The 26,020-nt window shown below is 45.8% G+C and overlaps 1 protein-coding gene across 1 annotated transcript in view; it reads right to left on the bottom strand.

The window, feature by feature from the left end:
• BASP1 (brain abundant membrane attached signal protein 1) overlaps positions 1-23,634 on the bottom strand; it is a 45,385-nt gene extending 21,751 nt beyond the window's left edge. Inside the window, exon 1 of the mRNA XM_040977428.1 lies at positions 23,489-23,634. The gene's annotated coding sequence lies outside the window, so the exon portion shown is untranslated. The remainder of the gene's footprint in view (positions 1-23,488) is intronic.
• Positions 23,635-26,020: the final 2,386 nt, after the last annotated feature.

Here is a 26,020-nt window from a genome sequence, read left to right as displayed (position 1 = left end):
CACATTTATAATGATGCAGATTACACTGAGTTTAGGAAGCAAGTATATGTTAATATTTACTATGGCATGGGCAAGATGCCTCTACAATTAAGAAATGCTAGAAACATGAGAAGAGTGGTGGATGAGGGGGGTGAAAAAAGAAGGCAAGGAGACCCAAAATGGTCAATCTGGGAGTGTGTGTTTGGCCTACGTGGTTAAGATGCCTACATCCCACATCTGACCTGAGCTCCAGTCGCAACTCCTGTCTTGATTCCAGCTTCCTCCTGTAGACAGAAGGAAGCAACAACGATGGCTCAGGAACCTGAGTCCCTGGCAGTCACCTGGGAGACCCAGAATGAGTTCCTGGTTTTAGCCAGGCCTACCACCAGCAGTTGTGACAGTCTGGAGAATGAAGGAGGAGCAGAGGGGAAGCCACTCTGGAACATGTATTCATATTCTCTCTCTCACTCACACACACACACACACACACACACACACACACACACACACACACACACACACACACAATGAAAGCTACTGATATAAAGCCAAGTTTATGCCTGCAACAAAAGCAATCATTAAAAGACAACTTCCTGTGCCAGCCTCTTTAATGTGGGCACCCACAGCCTTGCCTGTTTGAGGACATGGTACCCTGAGGACAGTGGGCTGGGTCCTTCACCTCCTACACTGGGACACAGTGTCTTCCATTTAAATCTGAAAGAACACTGCAGTTCCACAACTTGATTCTACTAATCCTCAAATTGACGCAACAGGAACTTTTGATCAAAGAATGAACACTGAATTTCTTAGGGCGATGATTATTAAACATCAAGCTCCAGACTAAAGCCCATCCAACTTGAACCAACACAGGTACATCTCATTGGTTCTATATTACCTCCCCACCTAAGTAAGATCAGCCTAGCCCCCTACAGAAATGATATTACACATGTGTCAACATTCAGGAAAAGTATGAATTACAAAAGCCCTGCCCTGCGCACACAACAATAGCCTATGATGAAAAACGTTCTTTAATGCATGACGTAACTGTTTTCACATCAAATACACTGAACTTCTAACAGAGGCTGCCCCAGCCAGCAGACACTGGATGAGAACTGTTTACAGGCACTGGGCTACGGTAAGTGTGAGCTGAAGGAATTGTCGCATTTGCAGTAGAAGTGAGAATTCCGACAGTATATGACTGCCAGCATATATCAAAAATACATGTACTGGGGCTTGGACAAACACGAAACCATCTGTCTACCATCCCAGATCTGAGCTACTCAAGTGTTTTGAACTCAAATAATCATGAGCAACTGAGAACAAGACAGGGGAGGCTGAGGGCTCTCTGGAGCCAGGCATACCTCAGCCTCTGACCACAACTATTTTGTCTAGGAAATGGGGGTACGCTGCTAAAGACACCACAAAAGCAACAAGTATTTCCAAATCCGGCCTCGTAACATGACGTCTACTAGTCTAAGTTTAACGCAGCACATGATGCCACAGCACTGAACATCCACACTTGGCTCCCACCACTGTCCCACAGTGAACGCCACACAACTTCCTAAAGCCAAGTGAACAGAGCCCGAAAAGGCAGCCTGCAGGGTTTATGACGTATCCAAGAAGACTCCAGAACATTTGCACCATTTTAAAAACATATATATTCTTTTTTTTCTAAAGATTTATTTTATTATTTTTTTTATTGGAAAGGCAGATATACAGAGAGGAGAGACAGAGAGGAAGATCTTCCGTCCGATGATTCACTCCCCAAGTGAGCGCAACGGCCGATGCTATGCCGATCCGAAGCCAGGAGCCTCTTCCGGGTCTCCCATGCGGGTGCAGGTTCCCAAAGCTTTGGGCCGTCCTCAACTGCTTTCCCGGGCCACAGGCAGGGAGCTGGAAGGGAAGCGGGGCTGCGGGGATAGAACCGGTACCCATATGGGATCCCAGGCGTGCAAGGCGAGGACCTTAACCACTTGCGCCACCACGCTGGGCCCAAAAATATATATATTCTTAAGAAATTGTATTTGAAAGGCACAGCAACAAAGAGGGAGGAGAGGAAGATCTTCCACAAGAAAAAACAACTTTAGTATATTTGACAGACACTAAAAGAAAAAGCATTCTGTTTCAAGCCTATTGAAAAATATTTTTTTAAAAAACTGTAATGGTCATATCTTCAATACACAAACAACACAAACACACATTCAACACTTATACTTCTATCCTGTCCCATGTAGGGTGAAACATCGTGCTTGTGGCTAACACAGCCTTCTGCCTCAGCTTCCCTCAGCCTTAAGCTGAGAGTCAGTTCCTCTGGGCTTACACAGTCTAAGACCTCAATTCAGTGGAGTCGTTCAGTAGGAGGTGCCCAGACACTCACGGGTCACGTGTCCCCGTGCCAGACTGTTTCCTCTGTCAGACAACACTACCACGTTCTGTTCATGTGTGAGGTCCGATATAAGTTTTACCTGGATATACAAACCAAACAATGACACTGTACAAACCCAGACTACAGTTCTGGCAATCACTCGTAAGCTCAATCCAAGTATATACAAAGACTAAATTGCTTGTTTGGGTAAAACATACAATGTCTGACCAACTTTTCGCCTAATTATTTTGTCCTTAAGACTAGGATATACCATGCAGACCTTGTTTTTATTTTATTGGAAGAGAGACGCAGATACAGAGGGAAGATCTTTCCTCTGCTTGTTTTACAATGGCTGGAGCTGAGCCGATCCGAAGCTACGAGCCTGGAGCTTCTTCGTCCTCCCATGTGGCTGCAGGGTCCCAAGGCTTTGGGCCATCCTCTGCTGTCTTCCCAGGCCACAGGCAGGGAGATGGATGGCAAGTAGAGCAGCTGGGATTAGAACAAACACTCAGATGGGATCCAGGCACACGCAAGGTGAGGGCTTTAGGAAGTAGGCTTTGGGCCAGGCCCTGTGCCTTCTTAATAAGGTGTATATTGGAAATATTTTGAACAGATTATCACCAAATTGAAACTAGCCTAATAATTAAGAACCTAGATGATAGTTAACATTTGCTGCAGCTGTTTAGAGAAACAGAATCACCCCCAAATAAGACAGCTTCATCAGGCGGAGCATACAGTAAGCTCACAAGTAAGTCAGATTCACAAAGAGAATAATGACAGTGACAAAGAGCAGGGAATGGCAGGGGAGAAGGCCATTTTTCAGGCGCTAAGATGTGAGATGTTCATCTTCACAATAGCACGAGGTGGACATCATCAACATCTACTTATGCACAAGATAAACAAAGCCAGGAACCACTGCAGCCAGGTGGGTTTATCACCTTGGCCTGTCATCAACTTCCAGGTGGGCCTGCCTAAACAGTATGCCGCAGATATTCCAGAACATTCCCTTTCCCTTGACACGCACCATACACTCTCAAACACAGATTTTTTAAAAAGGTACAAACTTATGAAGATGGAAGACCTTAAAAATGTCATTTACAAACATATATTCACTTACTTCAGGACATGTCCTATCCACCCACCAAAAAGAAAAATACTTACTTTTTCTGGATTTGTTTTCACTACCCAAGGATATAGCAAAGTGAGCAAGCACGTACCATTACTAATAACATTATTTTTTTGTCATTTAAAGCTATAATGTGAAGCATTATAACTCCTTTAAACAGATTATTAATATGCATGATGACATAACAAAAGCAGCTACAGTCACTTAATCCCCCTTATATTAAATGATGTTCTGACTTGGGCATTTACTTGAACACAATAACAGCAGATACAGGTCATTATAAATTTGTCCAGATGCATGCAAAGTACAAGATTAAGAATGAAGCCTCACGTACAAGTGGGCTTTGGATAACGACCTGTGTTGGTCATAGACCCTAGCAAGTGTACCATTCCAATGGGAAACATGGACAGTGGGAAGCAGGTAGCACAGGGGAAATCCCCTCCTTTGGCTTAATTTTCTAAAAATAAAGTCAATCTAAAAAGAGAAACAAAATCACAGGCTCATTCTCACTCCCACTCACTGCATAAATGTAATCACATAAAAATTCCTACCATTCCTTGGCTTTTATTAACAACTGAGTCACTGATAAATCACGTAAGAAAAAAGGAATTATGTGTTCACTGTAGTTGATAGTAATTGCTGCGATTCACGGACGGCGTCAAAGAACGCCTTCGGAGTCTGAGGCTCAGCATGGTAACCTAGTAGGATTTATTCCTCTCTTGATCACAAAAGAGGCACAGAGAACAGGGTGAAAGGACAGGTGTTTTCTCTTGCTGATTGCCATTTACCTTAAAATATTACCTGCTTTGTATTCTGCACACAGTGTGGTTCGATCTCTGTTCAGAGCCCTTCCACCACAATTTAATTGAAAAAAAAAAAAAAGGCTTACGTTTGCATCTCTAAGGACTCCAAGTTTGGGTTCCATGCATTAGGTTGGCAGGCTAGACTTGTCTCCTCCAGCCCTTGGTTGAGCCTCCATTTAGCTTTTGTGAACTGTCCCATATGCCTGAATTCTGCCCCAAACAGTTGAAGGGAACAGAGAAGGCGTCCCATCATGAAAACACCATGGTGGTTCACAGTGACTCCACATGTTTCTTCCCAGACGTTCCAGTGCTTTCATTTCCTACAAAAGCAGCCAATGTACAGTCCTTGATTACAAAATCTCATGAAAAGGTGCTCCAAGTGTAAGCAAAAAAAAAAAAAAAATCACGTTTTCTTGACTGAAATGCAAAGGCATGAATCAAACTAAAACATCTTGGGTCACTCTGACTCTATAACCTCAGATTTACTTCTTTCTGGCTCAGTTTCTGTATTTGTTCAATGTGGTAAATATAATACCTGCCTCAATGAGTTGGTATTATTTTAAAATGTCAGTCTCCATAAAGCTTGGAGCGTTGGCTGCTATGTATGTGAAGCCAAGAGACAATGAAACTATAAGGTGGTATTTTGCCATCAGCCTTCACCACCTTCAAGTTCCGTACCCACAGATGCACCTGAGGGACGCCTGGGGTATAATTTCAGATCATGAAATATTTATTAGTCCCATGTAAAAAGCAAGTCTGTGTCTCGTTTCATGTGCCTTGTAACAGTGGTTCTGATATCAATTTAAAATGGAAATCACCTCAATCCAGTCTTTAGTTGGTTATCTTAGCCCATTCCTGCTTCTACAACATATACCTTAGACTTGGCAATTTATACATAATTGAAATTTATGTCTTCACAGGGCTGGAAGATGAAAATCTAAGATCAAGGACAAAGGGATTAGGCCACACCCATCGGCCCGTTCTACCAGCACTCTAACCCCATTCATGAGGGCACAGCTCTTGATTGATCACTTAGCCATCTCTTAATACCATCTATCACACTGGCTATCAGGTAGCAACATAAGTTTTGAAAGGACACATACATCTGAAGCACATTTTCAAAACTTCACCCCATTTCCAAGACTACAGCTATGATGGTGAGCAACACACAGGATTCTGACCTAGTAAAACTTCACAGATGATAGGGGAATCCAGACTAGAAGACTTCACTAAGTTATCTCTGTGTTTTTAACCATGGAAGAAGTTACCAGATGTAAATATGCAGACATCCAAATTCCTTACTGGGTCCTATCTAGAAACAGTCTTACTTGACAAGGTCCTGGGGAAAAAAAGAGCCCAAGACGTACTTTAGGATCGATTTAGTAAAAGGCAGACTGACTCTTCATGTAAGGAAAAGAGGGGTGCCACGTTACCCTCCAGCTCAGCCACACATTCTGTTAGAGGAACCAAGCAAAACCTGCCTCTCTTCAGGCTAAAATGAACGCTAAACCAATTCTTCTTTTCATTATCAGCAAGCTCAAGCGTTCTCACTTGAGTACAGGCATATTAATGTGAAAAGTTCACCAGAGATAGCCAACAGAAAACAGGTGATGAACAGATGACACGGAGAGATTTCCACATGTTCTTTGAAAACTCATGCGTTATTCAAATACGAATCATAATGAGTCATATAAAGTATGATACGCATCAGATATTCATCAGATATTATGAACAGCTCATGGTGCTCAAGAGGACTACCAGTTGGGGGTAGAAGAGAGGACCAGAGCTGAGGAGGAAACAGTGTATCTGGCTCAGCTTTGCACTGCTGTGGCTGCACATCAGGACACCCAGCTATGACTAGGTGGGAGCCAGGTAGGCATGCTGGTCTGCCTTTCCTGGGTTCCATGAACTGCTCATATCAAATGCTTGACACAGCATATTAGAGGCTTCTCCACACCATTCTAAAGCTTAACATTAGCCTCTATTAACACTTAACTACAGGTTTCATCAAATAAACATGAAATTATTTCCAAGATAAACACTGGTAGGTGTTAGTTGAAAGTGGGAGGAGGGAGACTTGGGCTTCTTCTGCTTCTTTGAAGTTTTATTTTGGTTTCAATAGAAACCTGGATACCAGCTCTGCAGACTTAGCTGGTTGAGGATACTGACCAGTTCTGCAGAACAACATGGCCAAGAGGGCGAGAAGAACCAAATGAGTCTGGAAAGCCCTTAAGGAGAAGCCCAGCGCCGCACGCAAAGGGCGACCAGCTTAAAAAGGCAGGGGGTGAGAGTGGGGAGGGGGAGAAGCACAGCAGTAAAGTAATTGAACAAATATCATTCACAAAAACGACTGGAAACCCAGACAAGCTAACCTGTGAATAGGAGCATCAAACTGCTCACTCACTCCAAAGGGAGAAAATGGTTGAAAAGAGGGAAAGACAGGAATCCCTGAGATAAATATTGACATAAAACCTTCTAATGTCAATTAGTGCTTGCGGCTTGGTGACAGAGAGCTTCAACTAGGCTAAACAACAGCCATGTCAGACAGCTGGCCACGTCACAGAACTCGTGTAACCAACTCCTGCAAGATTTGCAAGTCCAACCACCACTCCAGCAGTCCTCTTCATAGTGAGTAATGTCCAAGTCATTTGTGGTAAGACCCTTGGTCTGTGTACTGACTCAGACAGGCATCCTGGATAAGCTCAAGGAATGTTCCCCCAGTCCCTAACTGGACAACCTTATCAGCTTTCCTTCCAACACCTCCTGGAACAATTCTTTGATGTTTATTGCAAGGTGGGCTGGAAGATTCCATTAGCAAAATCCAGCTTTTGAAAACTCCATGGGAATTACACAGTAGTACAAGTAGTATTTTTGATGAGCAGAATGAATTTTATTTCAATCAAGACCACCTAAGAATTTTTAAGCTATGAATTTAATTCAAAGACATTTAACATTTTAGATGTGAAGGCCTTCACATAATCTTTTTTTTTCTTAAGATGCATTTATTTTGCAGAGAGAAAGATCTTCTATCCACTGGTTCACTCCTCAGCTGCTTTCTCAGGCCACAAGTAGGGAACAGTAAGAGAAAGTGGAGTAGCCAGAATATGAATGGGTACCCTATGGGATCCCAGCTCTTACAAGGCAAGGATTTAACCCCTGAGCCATGGCGCCAGGCCCTTGACATAAATTTTCTGTTCCTATTATTAAAACATCCTTGGAGTTTTCGTGTTTTTGCTTATTTGATTTGAAGAATCTCATACAAGCTAAATGCTTAGGCAATACCCAAAAGAGAATATTCACAGAGTGAACACTTCATTCCCACTTACCCACCATGACACTAAATCTCTAATGATCTACCCGAAATCCTCGCAAAAGTCAACCCTGACACAAACACATGTCGTAATAAACCATTATTGCTTTTTTTTTCTCTGAGGTGGAACAGTCTTTGAGATTAAGGCATTAATGAACATTAACTAAATACTCTATGCTCAATTACTGTCTGAAGTTGTTAACAAAAAAATTAGACAAACAGGATTCCTACACAAGGAGTTGCATTATGAAGAAACAATCATCCTTGGGGATAATGTTGGGGTGTAACCAGCTAAGCCATCCCTTGTGGCACTAGTTTGTGTCCCAACCGGTCTACTTCTGACCTAGCTTCCTGAAAACACACTTGGGAAAGCAGTAAAAGATGAGTAAAAGATGGTCCAAGAACTCTGGCCTCTGTGGTCACATCAGGGACCCGGGTGAAGCTCCTGGCTCAGACATAGCTCTCGCAATCATCTGGAGAATAAACCAGCAGATGGAAAATCGCCCTCCATCTCTCCCTCTGTGTAATTCTGCCTTTCAACTAAATACTTAAATAAATGACAGAGACAAACAGAAGAAATCTATTACAAATGAGCAACACAAAACAGACTGACAGGGAGAGGCCAAGGGGCTAGTAACAGCCTGACCTTAAGTCTGTCGAGTGTTTCAAAATAAAATAAGGACCCTTAGCTACCTCCTAAGCTATCTGCAATTCATGTGATTAAGTATGAAAGGAAATGATCTGCTATCAAGTGAACCCTACAACTATCTAATCCCATGAAGAAATTCCAGAATTGACACTTTGCAAGCAGCTTCTATCAAAATAGAAAGTTTTCTCTGTAGAGAGTCACTCTTTTTCATCTTGTTTCACTCACAAATCCAGTCATTTCCATGAGTGCCCAATCTGTCTTCCTAGAAACCACATTTTCTCTAGAACAATTTATTCATTCTTTGGATTCAGGGTCTGGGGCGGCCATTGTGACCTAGCTGGTATCCCACGTGGCACAGGATCTAGCCCCAGCTGCTCTGCTTCCAATCCAACTCCTTGCTAATGGCCTAGGGAAAACAATGGAATATGGCCCAAGTGTTTGGGCCCTCGTCACCAACGTGAGAGACCTGGAAGAAGTTCCTGGCTCCTGGCTTCTGTCTGGCCCACCCCTGGTTGTTGTGGCTATCTTGACAATGAACTAGTGATGGAAGTGCTGTCTCTCGCGCCGTCTCTCTCTCCCACTTTGCAGAAATCCATCCTTCAAATACATTAACCAATCATTAAAAAAAAATTTTTTTCAAGAGCCTTACAAATTATTTTGAAGTTCTCTTAGACTTCTGAAAGCGCGAGGCCCAGCCAAGTCTTCTTGTTCTCCTCAGCTGAGTGGGCCTGACCACATTTGGGCTGTCTAAAGGGAACAGCAATGCACCCCAGAGGTCCGGCAGTTACTGGGGAACCACTGCCTGGGATCTAAAGCCCGCTTTAGCCACGCTTTAAGAACCAGCCACTTTGGAGGAGACTCCTTTATTTAAAATCCCAAATCACCAGGTGTAAAGAAAGCCTGAGATAAGTAAATATATTTTCCTCTATCTAGTAATTAAAACCTCTCAAACACACAGGCTCCTAAATTCTCCCATCCTCTCTAAAGTGTTATTTACATAAGTCTCTTTCAATAACAAGCCATTGGATTGATATATCCCTGGCTTAGTCGGTGAAAGAGATGAGTCTACTGACAACAACAGCAGAAGAAGGCAGAGACGATGCTCATCTGAGGAGTCCACGTGCTGACTGCACCAGTTACCAACATTTGTCTCGCTAAAAGTATGGCTGCACCTGCTTATATTTACCAACTGTCAGCTGCTTAAAGGAAGTCAACAGCTCCCTGATTCCTCCAGCTCTATCAAGAACCAACATTAATTCTACAGTATTTTAATGTGCTTTGCATTTTTCTAGGTCTAATCTAATAGAGCAGATACACCTCTTGTATAGCAAAAAAAAAAAAGTTTGCAGCATAATCAGCATTCTGGAGTCACTTCAAAATCTTTTTTAAAGGCTTGAAAATACAATTACAAATACCACTGATGCCTCCATAAAGAATGGAATTATCAAAAAACAAATCTACCACACAACCCCAAGCTTCCACACAACACCCAAAGCTCAGTATGTGAGAAATTGGGCAGCAGCCTAAGTGCAGGATGTTGAATGATGCTTAAAACAAAAAAAAAAATTGCAAAGAGCTCTCATCACTCTATTAAGTTACTCCAGTGAAATCAAACTGATTTGACCCAGTGGATTAGATGATCCACCATCATGCTCTCCCTTTTTTTAAGATTTATTTATTTACAAGTTAGCTACAGAGAAAGAGGGAAAAAGGAGATCTTCCACCCGCCAGTTCACTCCCAAGATGGCTGCAACACTGAGGGTTGAACTGGTCCTCTACACGAGGGACGGGGACCCAAGCACTTGGACCATTTTCTGCTTCTTTCCCAGGCCAGAAGCACAGCAGCTGGGACATGAACCAGCAGTGACAGGCAGTAACCTTGCCTGCTTACTCCATAAAGCCAGCCCCTCTACAGATTACTTCAAGAATCAATTTTATCATTGGCCAAAAAAGACACAATCTTAATTTAGTAAGCATTTCAACAACAGAAATTGTCTGGAAAAAAACACTGAAGCATGGAGCAGGCATTGTAGTATAACAGGTTAAGATGCCATTTGGGATGCCATACCTCAAAATCAGAGTGATTGACTCAAATCCCAGACACCCCTCACTTCCAATCTAGCTTCCTGCTAACGTACCTCAAAGGCAGTGGATAGAACATGTTGCCTACCACCCATGGAAGACATGGAATTCCTGGACAGCGGCTTTGGCCTGTCTAACCTTGTCTGTTGTGGGCATTCGGGGAGTGAGTCAGCAGATGGAAGATAACTCTCTCCCTTTTTGTATTTCTCCTTTTATTACTCTGCCTTTCAAACAAATAAATCTTCATAAAAAAAAAAAGAGGCACAGATCTGTTGCGAGATGACAGGAGGACAAAAACATGAATTTTTGACAGTATTGGCTAAACTATGACCAACAGCACTGAGAGGTTAGACACAAGAATCTGACCACTGCACCGTAAGAGAGAACTTGTAACAAGTAACAAAATACAGTTTGCTGAAGGCTCATTACAACCTGGCTCCTGGGTGTGAAGTAAAGCACGGTCACCATTCTGAAAAGTGTCTTCTTTGTACAGCATGATGCCACCCAACCATGACACACGCTTTCCGCGTATCCAGTCCTTTGCCCGCACTGCAGGCTCAGTGCCAGGAAGGGCCATTCCAAAATTAACAAAGCAATGTCCTGACCTCACAGAACTCACAGCTCAGAACCGGGACTAAATTAATTCCTGCTTCATTAGGCATATAATTGATTGATGTGTAAAGATTCCAATCACATACTCATCTAGGGGATGATTACTGCCAACTTCACACAGGCGGTTACTAAAATGAACTGGTTAAATGGTTCAATAATGATTGACCCTGAAGCTGACCAATGACATTCAATGACTTGTAAGAGCCCATCACAAGTTATATAAACTCATTCTTCCCCTTGACACTCTGTCTTAGAAGGCTCAGAGGCAAGAGCCATCAGTATGAACTACCTGCAGTGTCTCAGGGTTTTGGAAAAATTAACTACTACGGTTACTGTCCAGAAACAGATTAATTACAGCAACTGGAATTCATCAGCTATCCATCTTCATAGGAAACATAACATGTGGGGAAAAATTCGGTGTCCGTAGCTATGGAAGCCACGTCAGCTGTCAGAAGACACACAATAAAGATACAAAATAATGTGTACCAACTTTTGCACTGAACTCTTACAAAGCAACTGGTATAACAAGAAACTGGTACAGGCCACTGCCATGGGTTAACAAAACCAGTACACTCTGTCCCCTGGAATGGAGACAGGAAATGATCACCTGCTTATTAGGAGTGGGGACAAAACTGTCAGGGCTATGACAATGTGGGGCATCTTTGGCAATGCAGAGGCCTGCATTAGCAAGGTCGTGATCAGGAGAAAGATGTAAGTTCCCATTAGATTCATGCCTTAGAGTGGAGATGGACCCAGGTAAGACCGTGGAGCTCTCTAACCCACGAAGGGCCAGGGAAGACATTGTGGGGAGAAATCTGCCCTGATGCAAGAAGCAGTTACTCTGGCCTGAAAACAGGTGTTGCATATGGTCTTAAATTCTAACAATTCATATGTTAACATTTAAATTTTAACAAAACATAACTAACTCATATGACATACTTCATGCAGATTATTCATAAGTGAAGTTGTGAACAATATTAGACAGCATCAACTGCAATCATTTTAGGGTCAGTGATTTGTCTATCAGATTAAATCGCATTCTTATCATCAATTTCACTGTGGATTAATGCAGTGATGCTTCTACAAGTCCTACCATGTTAGTACAGCATGAAGAGACTTGAAATTTAAAGAAACTCAATCAGTAAAGAGCATGCCCAAAGTTCCAAGTTTCGTTTGAAAATGATCACTTCAAATGTGCTAAATGCCAGTTTTCCCACATCTATGTGTGCTGAGAACGTCCCTCAAGAAAAAGCCCTTTAAGAACTGCTACTGATTATTTACTTGGAAAGGCTCTAAACTTCATGAGTCTTGAGTTTTGCTGTCATCAAGAATCCCACAACTCCTGGTGCTCCACTCGACCCCTGTGTCACACTGCCCATAAACCTATCCAAAGGCCAGCCACCCCGCCCCCTTTTATTAAAACCCCTGGCTTCTAATGTCTTCAACCTCAAGTTTCCATCCAATAAAACTTGCCTCTCAATAAAACTGTCCGGTGAATCCTTCCAAATATGCAGAGAGGCTAAGATAGGGTTTTAAACTGGCCTGTGCATCTGGTCAACTCTTCCTTCTAATTAGAATTTCTCTAACAGCACCACTAATGGCAGATTCTAACATTCATTTCCCCCAGGATAATTCCATTCTAATTGAGAGCACTAAAGACACGCTACTTCTTTTCATTACATGTACTATGCCCACCTTCCTCTCTTTCTTTAGGTACTCTCATAATCTTTGAGCATGTAGATGCTCGCATGGGAAAATCTCTGGGCAGAGGGAAAATACGATATGTACATAGTGTCAGAATGAAAAAGTCTCAGCATGCATTAAGCCTGTTAGCAGGTGGGAGCTGTCTAGCGTACTGCACTGAGGATTCTGAGGTGCCTCCACAGTCACTGTGAGTGCAACAGGGGGAGCAGGACCATCCTTTGCCATGCTCAGTAGGATGAAGCCAGAAAACCTCTTACCTGAAATGAACTTCTCTGCATCACATGCAGGCTGCTTGCCTCCAGCCAAGGCTCAGAAGTCCTCAGCTCTCCAGAGAGCAGGGACAGGGAAGCAGCACTGGGGGGACGGAGGGGGGACTGCCACATGTCCTTACCCCAAGCTGTTTCATGGGCTCAACTGCAACCCCTGCTCCAAACTATTACATTGAAGCCCTGACTCCCAGCAACCTAGAATGTGACTGTATTTGCAGGTAGGGCCTTTAATGGGAAAGTTAAAATGAGGCTTTGCTGTTGAGTCCTAACGCAGTCTCAGCAGTATCCCCACAGGAATCCAGAATGAGGATACACCGAGACAGAAGAGATTGACACACAGAGAAAGAGAGATGCAGAGCACAGCTTCAAAGAAACAGTATGTGCTAACGCTCCATCTTGGACCTCAGCCTCCAACTGCAGGCGTCACTTTCTGCCTCAGATGTCATATCCAACATGAGAGTGTCTGGTTCAACTCCTGGCTCTGCTACTGACCCCAGTTTCCTATTAATATAGGTGGCAGTGAAGACTAAGTGATGTGTCCCTGCATCCCCTGTGGGCAACCTGGAATGAGGTTCTGGTCCCTAGGTTGGGTCTAGGCTGCAACCACTGAGAGCATCTGGAGTGAACTGCAGACAGAAACTCATTCTCTCAAAATTCTGCAAAGAAAGCAGGTCCCGGTTGTTGAAGGCACTCTGTCCACGACACACTGTGCCGCACGGTGAATGGATGGACACAGGATCTGAGTAAAGGGCTTGGGACCTCTCCCACTTCACTGACAAATGCATCTCCTTACACCTTCCCTTCCCTGCCTCCCACCAGCTCTTCCTCCTCCTCCCCCGTGTAACCACTTCCAGGAAGGAATGGCAAGGCTGGAAAACGAGATCCCTGCTGACCTAGAAACGCTCAGCTCTGCTTCTTGCATGACTTACCAGAAACAGCGCCTGCACAAGGGGAATCTGCTCACTCCCAGCAGTGGGAAGGAAGGGGAGGTCCCCTCGCCCCATCCAGGAGCACAGCTGCCAATGCCCCAAGCTCAGACCTCACTCAATGCCCTTTCCAGCAGAACTTCACAAATGTCCAGACTTTACAGAAAATGCCACTGTTCACACAGAGCTCTTCCATCTCTCACTACAACTACAGAATTGGCCAGGCAGGTAGTTCAACGAGTTATCAGGGCCAGACACAAATGCAAATGCATCCCCAACCAGTTAAACCTCATACGACCCAGAGCGCCTATTAGTGCTGCGCTGCACAGGGTCTGCCTCTCGGCTATTTCTTCACTAGGTGAACTATGCAAACAACCTTGACATGCCAGGGCCTGCTGGTTTGCCAGGCTGTGTGTTGCTAATATTAACCATTGTCTTAACACCCTAAGGGTATTTTTTTAAAGCTATAATCTCCCCCATTTCTCACCCTCTTCCTACAAGAATCACACCCAACGCAAAACTGGCTTGAATTTCTTTCCCTTGCCTTGGAAGCAACGGTAACATTTTTTACAGCATTACATCATGCTGGACTCGTTTGCGCTGTATCTGGGCCTCCTGCCTGGCTCCCTCAAGAAGTGACAGAGGCTCTTCTTTGGGGGTTGTGCCTGGTCCGTGGGGATCAACTAGTTGGGGTGAGGGCCCCAACTAGCGGCACCTGGCCTAGAGAAAGCAAGTTCCAAGGCAAGCATGAGGACACCTCTTCCAGTCCATCCAACGCTCCCAGAATGTGGTCAAAGAACATGTGGCCCACAGACAGCATTTCAGCAAAGTGATTAGCTGGAAAGGTGTGATATCAGTTGGGGTTTACAATTACTTTTCTGTTGAATTCTCTGTGTTTAGAGTCAGTACTAGGGTTCAACACAATGTATCTTAGAAACACAAGAGCTCCTTTCCCATCAAGAGTCTGTCCCATGAAGGAGCCTCAAGTCTTACCTTGGGAAATCCCTTGTTAACATCCCATTGTACAACCAGCCTCTCTGCGCATGCAGACTGACTTCTAGGACGCACCACCTCCACCCTCCATCCACCCGTTAGAGTTTGGTGCAGATAAGCTCTGAATGGCAGAGGGAAACCAGCTGGCCTGGAGAGGTAGAGGGAAATGGAGCTGCATCAACCACTGGGGTTGCAGCAAACAGTAGCACTAAATCAGAGGAGGAAAGGCACCTGGGAAGCCACCACCCAGCTCTTCTTGACAGGTGCACGGGCACAAACACTCGTTGCTATTTGTCTGAACCAAACACGGACATTTCTGAAACCACATTTCTAAAGTCCAGCTGGGTGATTCTGAGGAAATCAGACCTTGAGATCTCAGCCAAAGTCACCAGGGACGGAACAGAACCTGCCCCGTCCACAGAATGGCACTTACCCCATTTTCCTGAGGTTGGGTTTCTAGAGAAGGCCCACTCATCTCTGCCACCACCAAATGTTAACTGAGATTCTTTCTTAGCAAATGCATCATTCCAAGAAGATTCCAGCACCCCTTATCTAACCATATGGAAGCCTTTAGCAATACCTAACCAGTCACAACCTTCCCCTGCCTTTTCTCTGAGCAGGAAGAAGAAGAAGGAGCCAGGAACAGTCCCGGCAAGCAGATTCCTCCGAGTTCTTTCCAGTCATTTATAATATGCCTATGGAAAGTACAGGTGGGCTTACCCACTTGTGCAACCGCTGAGAACATCTGCAAAAGCCAGTCAACACTCCTGCAGCCCTTGCACTCTCCATGGCAAACCTTCCCAAACCCAGAGAAACCTAGGAAAGAGCTCAATGAAGACTCAACAATTCTGAAACTCTCTTGGTCCAGGGATATTTGCTCTGGTACTACATGGTTGATGTATTTTTTTTTTCTTTTGAAACATCATTTCCCACGTTAGCTCTTGCCACTATTTACGTTGGCTCTTGTATCGTTAGTCTGTGTGGCAATGGGGTTTCAATGGGAAAACAAAGAGGATCTTTTCAAAAACCACTCTGCCTAGCAATCCAGGAAACCTGGAATTCACAAAGTGCGGCCAGGAGAAGCTGTCTCTAACATCCATTTCCTTAAAAACATTTTTTTAATGTAGCTTTCATTTTGGTTAATTCTGAAATATATCCATTTCTAAGTCAATCAGTCTAATAATTACAAGCATTATGGAAATTGGCAAGCCATTTATTACAGATTTCGCTGGGAAAAAAATATATATTCATCAAAGTTTCACTTCACTGAAGCTTCTAAATAGATCATTTTAAACACAAAATTAAAATCATATTCCATCTCAAAATAAGTTAATCAGAGTTTACCCACAAGTGCCCATAAACAATTTCAACTGCTAATATTTGCTTCAAACATCCCAATATTGAGTTGTAACAAAGTGTGTCACCAACTCGTAAGCACTTTAGTTTCACAGTTTAGCAAATACTTTGGACAGCTCTTTAAAAGCCTCTACATCAGTCCAATGCTATAGGTGGTAATTCTAAAGAAAAGAAATTAAACCTCCTGTCCTATGCAGCTTCCAAATCAATAAGCCAGATAACACTTGTCATCACACAAACGCCGTGTCTGCCCATCACCCACCCACAGCAACAGCACAGGGGCCTCCCAAGAGGTTCTGAGCATCTCTGGGGTAGCATTTTGACAGTTTATTCATTCCATAGCTCCAAAGTCTTAAGTTCTTTTCAACTGTGTGTCTACCACTACATCCAACTAACCCTGCACTTCCAAAGAACAAAGACACAACACTAAACTGTGGATTTTTGAGGAAAGTTACTTTAATATCTGCTCTATGCTCTTTGGCATCTGAAGGAAAACACGTGTCTATAATGTACATCAAAAACAACAGGGTCTGAAGTTGCAGTGAGATTACTGGCTATCAAGCTTAAGCCTTGACTTACTTGGTCTATTTCTAAACAGGTAAACATGACAATACAATTGCAAGTGGACCCACCAGTATCTGACTTGGAGCTCCAAGCGTGAGCTACAGGTGATGCATCTGGGCTATTACTTCAACCCTGTCGTGTACAGAGGAACTAAAAGGGTCGAAGCAAGTTCACGTCCACCAAATCATCATCATCATCAGATTTAAGAAAGTGCCACTTAAGGATACTGTCCATGTTCACAATGACAAAAAGTAACTGTGACCCATATTGTACACTGTATTTCTTCCATGACAACTTTTTATTGAACAATTGTATGCCACCTTTTCTAAACTGATATTAAAAACATTAATATGCTACCCTCAAGGGCCATATTACATAAGGCAAAATAGGCAAGGCTTGTGGAATGTGAATGCAGCATTAATGAATGGAATGGGTTGAAAGGACCACATATGAATCCAAATGCTACCACTTTCTATTACCTCTAAGATCTTAGGTTTAATATTTAATCCTCTCTTTTCCATTTATTCATAGATCAAGTACATTTTAATTTGATTGACCCAATAAAGCTCAGTAATTATCTTTGTAAGATAGCCAATGATGTCCATTTCATCCTTTAATTTTCCCAAGTTAGATTACAACTTCCCTTCCACATCTGTAAGACCTATTTAAAGAAAGTATTAAAAATAAACTTTCTAAAAGTAGAATGACTTCACTCATACTCAAGACAAAAATTGTGTTGAGGCCAAACAAACCCTTTGGACAAATCCCTAAATTAAATGACTGAAATGTTAAGACCAATTGCAGGATTCATCTAACTCAAATGTGTGAAATTCCACAGAACTTGCTTTTCATTTTTTAAGAAGTTCTGTGACTAACATCTCCTTGGGGATAGTTACTCCACAAAATTTACCAACAGGAGACAAGACCTCTGTATTCCTGTAGAATACAAGCCACAGCTTATTCCTAACATTCAGCTGAAAAGAACATGGGAAAGAGAAAACATGTACACTATTGAGTGTACACACCAGTTCGAATCTCACTGAACAACAAATAACAGAATTGGAAGTACCTAAATTGGCTTATCACTCTTACTATTAATGACTAAGAGACTTCTTTCAAATGCTAATGAATGTATCTGGATTCAGACAAGAGAAAGTCAAGTGTCTTCAGGAATCTTAATGAATTTTGTCTATTCCCAAGGTCAGGGCAATCAAGTTGAATCCAAGGCTCAATAGATCAAAGCAGGGAACCTTTCCTTCTCTAAAGGTCTCTGAAGTTCTAAGGACTTTCCCCTTTTTTTCCCTTTTTCTTTTCATTTAAAAAAAAAAGTCATTCAAAATGCAGACTGTGGGTCTGTTAACCTTCTACCCACTGTGGACTTATGAGAACAGTTCAAATGTTCTGCCAACATATTCAAGATACCATAAGTATGCCCACAGGATTTTGCTAAATCACAGAGCTTTAGGTTTCCCACCAGCTACTATGTAGAGCAGCACCATTGATCTGTCATGCAATGATGATGATCCCTTTGAAGCAAGCATGTGAATAGCTACACACACAGAAAATGAAGTAGAGCAAACCGTGTTCCTATTGCTAGACAGTGAACATGAACTTGGATACCGAGTGTATGATCTGTTATCCTAAGTGCTTGACGACCGCACTTAATTCTTAGAGCCAGCCTGTTGTCGCATTCCTTATTTTGCAGGTAAGGATTGGAACAGAGAAGCTAAGGAATGTGCTGCATGTCATGCAGCTAGCAAATGGCTGAGACAGGACACCACCAGCTGACTCGGCCTCCAACGTTCAACTCAAACCCACCAACCCTACACATCAGGCTTCCTCATTATCACACTCCCTACAGGATACACAGTGCCAACATATAGATTCCAGCGAGAAGTTATTAAAAAAAAATGAACTTGAGCCCTGTTCCCACATCCAAAATGAGTTCATAAAAATGAAGTGTTTAAAATTCTTGAGTGGTAAGGGAGAACCAGTTCTGCGAATGCTTTGTCTTCACCACTGAACACCACTTGCCTATATTATCTTGAACTGTTTCCTTAGGTCCTGGGTCCCTGGTGTGCTTACAGATGGTTTCCATTTCTAAATCTCTAAAGCTTTCAGGAATGTATTCCTGGACTTCCAAGCCTGCTCAGTTGCAATTTCTCACCACTCAAGGCCTTAGCCAGTCAAAAAAAAGAAAAAACCACCCACACTTCTGCTTTCCCTGGATTTGTACTGAAGTCCTTGGAGTGCAGAGAAATTAACGCACTGTTTGGCATTCTCTGCCACCCATTGCACCCCATGTCTGACTTCCACAAGGAGAAGACTTCTGTTTTAATCATGGCTTCCTAGACTTGTGTCTCCCTAAAATTATTTAACTATGTCTTGACAAAAGTGACTTGTCATGACCCAAGGTCTTTTCTCTTGAGAAAGCTTACCCGTGAACTTACCCACATGGCTGCCTTCATAGCTGTGAAGGGAATGGCTCCTTGACATGCTGGTAAGGGCTGTGTTTTTAGGAAGATTACCCCCATATTTTCTTAAAAGACCCTAAATTACACCTCTTGAGTTAGATAAGCAGCCTCTCTCCCCTCAGGGTAACTCAAGGAGCATGGCCAGGCTCACATCACCAGATCAACTTTGGGGCGAATTTCCACCCAGCACATCCCAGAATCTCAAGTATGTTTACCCACAAAGATGGAAGTTAGGAATTATGTTATTTGGGCACCTTTGAGACAAAAAATCTATTTGAATAACCCTGAAGTTCTCAGGTGTGTATTAATGAACCTGGTATAAAAACACAGCTGCACATGGAGAAATAAGTGGTGTCAATTAGAAATCAGGCTGAGGGGCTGGGCTTCAGAGTCAGCCTTGGTTCCTGTGCTACTTCAGACAGTATGTGTGGCCCTTACGGTAACATGAAAATAGGAATTACCATTTCACGTCACAAGCGAGAGAAATGGAACTCGGCTAGATTCAATGACATTCCCCCGCCCTGGATGCCCTTAGAAGTCTCACCCAAAAAAATCCCCCAAAAAACACATACAGAATATTTCTTTGAAAAGTTACTTCCTGATAGTTATCTAACCCCCATTGAATTAAACAGCAATGTCAACTTCATTGACTTACCCAACACCTTGACAGTGCAAATTGTCAAGGATTAGATGAATAAGAACTAGAAAAAAATGACACGAATTCAGTAGCTACTCCATGAAGAATAAGACTGTCCAATCTGGTTACATATCACGATACCTAGGATTTTGCCTTAGCAGTCACCTGGGTTCCAGTTTGCCAGCCAAGACAATCACTAAGCAGATAAAAAAGGTGGGAAATGAACAGGTAAAAATTATGTAAGCAGGACAAACATTTAGACAAATCAGAGCATTTCTTTCAACAGTAAACTGCTTTTGACAAATCATATTTCATATGTCCTCTATGGATTTTTTTAAAATAATTTACAAATAATCAAAAAAGTAAGACAAACTTATACTCACTCTTTATTTAGTAAGCACTTGTTAGCGCAAAGGGTGAATAATATCTAAAATGAGTGTTCAGGTCTATATGTGAACAACTTGGCTTTAAGTGTTCAACACAGTCCATTAGCCTCAGGGGATTCAGGGGAGCAACTGGAAATGAAGCTTACCAGTAAGCAGAAAGGCTTTCTTGTTCCAGTACATACCTACGACCGAAAGTGATGACTTCCCCAAGACCAATTAGGCTAATGTCATGACTAACATTTGCCTTTATAGTATTTGTGTATTTAAACATTTGTATGTACATACATGGCACCTTAATTGCTTTCAAGAATCATTTTTGATTTTGCAATTGTTTGCAATAATGACTAACAGTCATCCATTTCACAGTCATCAAATCATAACCTTGAAGCTTTCCTTAGTTTGACCAGGGAAGGCTTGAAATGACTGCCCCTAACGTGAAACTTAAAAACCATAGACAGAACACAGTTCATACGAGAACACAGCATGGTTTGTTCTGAAAAAGACCAAGGCAGGAGAAGGATATGAAGGTTGGAGGATCTAACCGTTCAGGGCTTTCCTATTGGATCCATAAAACAGCGTGATAGGAGGCGAGACAAGGTTCTCTTCCACACATCATGGTGGCTGCCTGAGCAGCAGCTAAAGAAGAAAAACGCCCTTTCCATCTCACCACTGTTGGTAACTACATCCCAAGCTGTCAGCTCCCTCTCCCCACCCACTGAAGCTTGGTGAAAGACTAACTGGATAAAGGAACCAGGCAGTCATAATCATTTTAAATTCAGCTTAAAAATTATCTTGCTCAAAAAGCTAACAGTCACTGAATTCTCTGTGTGTGAGAGAGGATGCTGCTAATATCAGGCTATACTCCAATACGCCTCTCCCCAAAAACACAATCTAAAGAAAAACACTGTAAATACACAGACAGCCCTTTAAGCCAAAGTAGGCCACCCAACACTAAGGAGAGGGGTGACACAGAGAAGCTAGCAGGCAGCCACCTCAATCAGCAGAGGCCCTGCAATGGAAAACACTGTCAACTTCAAGTTTTTATGGGAAAGGACAAAAGGATGGATTTCCATTTGCTGCCACGTGTTCTCCCCCATGCTCTTCAACAAAACCAGCTATTGCAAAAACATTCAGCTCGTATTTTGTAAATGCAATCAAAAGCCCCTTTTTAGGTGGTGAAAAAATAAACCATCACCATCCCATCCCCCTCCCCCAAATCAAGGAACTTCACTTGGAAAATCAATGATTTGAAAGAAAATCAGCCTTTGACGGCACTTAATGGCGTTTAGCAGATCTGGGGGAGGAAGAGGAAGGTAGCATAAACTCCCTCTACCACCGTCAGCCCAGCCACCCGCTCGGGGTTCACGGAGCTAGAATGAGCAGAACAGGGGGAAAGATCTGGGCAGGTAACCATCTTCTCACTCTAGTTTCTGTAGGCCATCTTGCTCCTACAAATGCCAGCATGTCTTGTCGCCAGGGCAACACCCACGGTCAGTGTGACACCAGCATCCCTCCATCCAATGCCGGGCACAAAGATCTGCAGGGCATACAGCTAATCCATAAAAACTGAGAAAACCCACACCCCCACAGAGGTATGCTGCACGAGGAAAAAACAACAGAAAAGAGCAAGATGCAATTTTTTAAAAAAAATCATTTAATGAACACTGTGTCTGCATCATAAGAGCTCCTCTTATTGTTGGTCCATGAAATCAATCAGAAAGCAAAAGATGAGAGATCAGAAATGGAAACACAGGAGCGAACTGTCATTCGCGGCCAGGGCTCTTCACATTTAGGGCAGCCGCCTTTGTTCCTCGCTGGGAGGGGTGGGTGGGTGGTTGATGGGGAGATCTCGATGCGGCGCCGGGCCCTCCACACCCTGCTCCGCGGCGCATGCGCGAGGCCAAGACAAAGGAATAGGTAATTACAGTCCCGACTCATTCATTTTGTCCGCAGTCCTGGGGGTGTGTGAGCCCCGGCGCTAACCCCCGGGAATGGGGGGGCCGCTAGATCCATACCCCCACAGCAGAGGAGCACGTCCATGCTAGCCTTTGCCATCCCCCACCCCCGCCGGCCGCGCCGGGGCGAAGGAAGAGGTGTGGCAGCCCCGCACCATGTACAGCAAAAACGCAGCCAGGTGCACGGCGCCCGCGCCTGTAGGGTGACATTTCTCCTGCAAACGCTGCCCACGGGGCTGCCTTCGAGGTGGACTCGTCTCTGGGGAAGCCGATAAGGCGCCCTGCCAAGCGCTCGATGAATATTCATGAAAAGAATGCGGGTGTGCAGCCACGCAACCGAATGTGTGCAACCGGAACCGGGGGTCCTGCAATTTTTATTTTTCTCAGGGACTGCAGCGGAGTGTTGGAGGGGGGGTAGTTGGAGAAGCAGGCAGGACGTCGGGTTTCAGTCCGAGCGCTGTGGGCGCAATTCTCTGGCCACCCCCACCCAACCGGAGCCCGGGCTCCAGGCGAGGCTGGGCAGGTACAGGGCCACGCGCTGTCAGGTTCCAGCTCACGCCCCCCGCGAGGGCCAGGGTGGCGGCTCGATCCAAGTGGCTGAGCCAGAAAATGCCCCGAGACAGCCGGCCGGAGAGTGGGAGGGCGATTCCGGCGCAGACGCCCGCTGCGCTCGCTCGCTCGAGCCGCCTGGGAGGTGCTGCTGGGTGCACGCTGCCGCGCGCCTCGTGGTCCCAGGCCACCGCATCCAAGACCCGGGCGGCCCACGGTGGGGAGGGAAGCACCCGCTCTCCACGCCGAGGACCCAGCCCCCTTCCTTCGGATCGGGCCATGCTCGCCAGCTTCTTTCCCCCCTCCTTCCCGCCCCGCCCCGGCCCCTCCATCTTCTGCCGCTGCGCCCCTCGCGCCCAGAGCTTTTGCTCCCAGCCGTGGATGGATCCAGAGACGGCCACGATCCTTGCTACCCTTAAACTGGGTCTCCTGGCCTTGGCGCGCCCCGAGGCGTTTGCCTGGGGCACTTTCCTCCCGCACCAGCAGCTTCCCTCTCCGCCGGCCCCCACCCCACTGCCCCGGCGGCCTCCCCACTCGGCGGGTTTGCCACAGCCGCCCCAGTCGCGGACCCCTTTCCCGGGATCCCCGACGGGGCCCTGGAGGAGGGACGCCTACCCGCCACCATCTAATCCCCCCAGCCTCCGGCCCCGGCCCGGAGAGCCCAGGGTGGCGGGGCGGGGCGCGCTGCGCCAGGGGCGCGGAGGCCCGGGGTCGGCGGTGGCCAGGGGCCACCGGGCGCGCCTCCTTACCGGCTCTGGGTGCCTGTGCCGCCCCTGCTGAGCGCGGTGCCGCCGAGGGCCGGGTCGCTGGCGTCGTCCGCCCGGTGCCTGGCCACTGGCGAGGCTTCTCTCCCGGTTCGACGGCGCAGCCCGGAGCGAGGAGCGAGCCGGAGCGCTGCCGCCGCCGCCTAGCCGCTGCCGCTACTGCCGCCGCCGCCGCCGCCGCAGCCTCTGCACCGCGCGCTCCCCCTCCCCTTCCGCCCTGCGCCCTCCCCCGCGCCAGCCCAGCCTCCCCGCCCGCCGCTCGCCCCTCCCCTCCGCTCCCCTGCCCTCCCCTCGGGCCGGCCCCGCCCGCCCGCGCCCCCTCCTCGCCTCCCCTGCTGCTCCTGCAGGTCCTCCGCTCGCTCACTGCCCCCTCTCCAGGCCCCCTCCCGAGGAGCCCCCTTCCCACCGCGCCGGGGATGTCCGGGGCCTCGCGCCCTCCCTCCCTCCCTCTCTCTCTCTGCGATTTGGAACTGTTGACTGTTGCACAAGAAGGGATGGAGCTCCCACACCCACTTCAGGGGCTGCGATGAACAACGCCCACCACCCCCAGCGGTGGTGACAGCAGCCGCCTCCGACGGGCTCTCCGCAGGCAGGGCGGCCCGGACGACCCAGCGACCCAGCGGCTGCCGGGGCGCGGCGGGACAGAAGCCAGTGGGGTCGCGGCCAGCCGCACGCACGTCGGAGAACCGCTCGCGCGCCTCGGGCGGCTCCTGCAGGCGCGGGGCTGAGCCTGGCAGGCGGCACCGCCCCTCCGAGATGCTGCGGGGACCTGGGAGAGGCAGGAGGGAAGAAGAGAGCCGGAGGAAAGGGGCTGGCGACCCTTTGATGTCTGCGCTTGTCTGGGCTGGTAGGAGGACTGAAGGCGGCGGAGGAGGGCCGCGCCTAGACAGGGACCCTGCGGGGCCGTCACTTGGTGTCACCGCGGGTCGCACAGTAGCCTCTAGGGTTGGGAAATACAGCCAGCTGCGCACGCACCTGTTGGCAAAGGGGAAATGGGAAACAATAATAGCAATATAATATTAGCGTAGCATCCCTTGCAACGTGGCTTCTTCATTAGACAAAGCCGGTTCTACCTTCCTGCAAAACGCAGCCGAGCCTCGGGAAGTTTGATTCGCAGCATTTGGGCGCCCTCTGGCTGTGCCTGCCTTGCCCGTCTAAACCCCTGCAAAGAAAACCTCATCCTCCTGGGAGGGTCTGCACCAGCCCAGCCCAGCCCAGCCCAGCCGCGGGCGCGCAGTCAGGTCCTGACTACGCCCCGGGTAGAGGGGACGAAGCGTAACCTTTGGGAGGGCGGCAGGCGACCCCGTAAGCGCGGCGTGCACAGCTGGGGAAAGGTAAGTGCGTTTTCGCTTAACCGCAAAATAAACTTAACCCGAACTTAATTTCAGCGAGGTGAGGAAGTCCACCCAGTGTTACCCGCCGCAGTTTGGCGGTAGAACCCGTATTTGCACCTTCTCCAAGAATGCGCCAAGCCAGGTCCAGGTGTGCAAGCAGTCCGTCTCCCGTTTTCACCGACGAGGGCTCAGAGAGACGGAGTGAGGGTTGTTTCCTGTTGCCATTGAGATAAAGTAAGAAATGACATAATGCCAGAACAGCAAAGCAAACTATGAGTGAGGTTGCTTCCAAAGCATTTTGCTAATTTCAGCTTTTCTTGCCCCCTTCACACCAGCACATGAATAAGGTTGGCTATTGGGGGTGGGATCGTTGCTGCTGTAAAATGTTTGGTGTTTATATGTGGAGTGGCCATAGGCAGGCTACACACACACACATGTATACACACATAAACACACTCACATATGCACCCCTCTGCCACCGCCTGCAGCATCACCACCAGGTCTGAGGAGGCAAAATTATTCCAGGGTGAATGGATCAGGCTATCCGAAGATTAACCGTTATGAGCGGGCCTCTGGGTTTTTATGCTCTTGTTGAAGACATTTGGCAAGTGGACTTGAGCAGGCAATCATTTGACGGGCCTCTGCGCAGGCAAATGCATGTTCCTACTATGTTGGCACGATAAGCTCATGGTCACCGTCTTCTTCCTATATCCTTTTTCCAAAAAATAATAATAAGACATAAAAAATTATGTTTTCTATCTTCACTGCCTCTGGGTATATTTCCCTGATGGAGACAGCCAGCCTTTCAAGGTTGGAATACAGATGACAGGTTACCGTGGAAACGGAGGCGACAGCTTGCTGGTCCATTCATCCGGGTCTTCTTCAGATTCAGTCATTCTCTTAAAAGCCTCTTAAAAAATTATTATTTAATGAAACAATCATACAATTGACTGGCAGTACACATACTCTTAAATTACTAGAATTTGTAGACAGGCAAAATTGTACTTATCAATGCAACTACATAACTATGTATAACTCAATTTGGTGACTTTTTAAAAATTTTCTTGTAGCTGTTCATCTAACAAGTTACATTTTTCAGAGGGTGAAGTAGGGGGAAGATTTTCCACATCATGTCCTTAGGAAATGAATGAACATGAGTGTTTAAAGCCCTGGCGTTTAGAAC

The sequence above is a fragment of the Ochotona curzoniae genome, unplaced genomic scaffold, assembly GCF_017591425.1.
Source record: "Ochotona curzoniae isolate NIBS_2020 unplaced genomic scaffold, NIBS_Ocur_1.0 contig_2754, whole genome shotgun sequence".
In the NCBI taxonomy this organism is placed as follows: Eukaryota; Metazoa; Chordata; class Mammalia; order Lagomorpha; family Ochotonidae; genus Ochotona; species Ochotona curzoniae.
The sequence above is the reverse complement of the archived record's forward strand: the minus strand, read 5'-3'. Positions and strand labels throughout refer to the sequence as shown.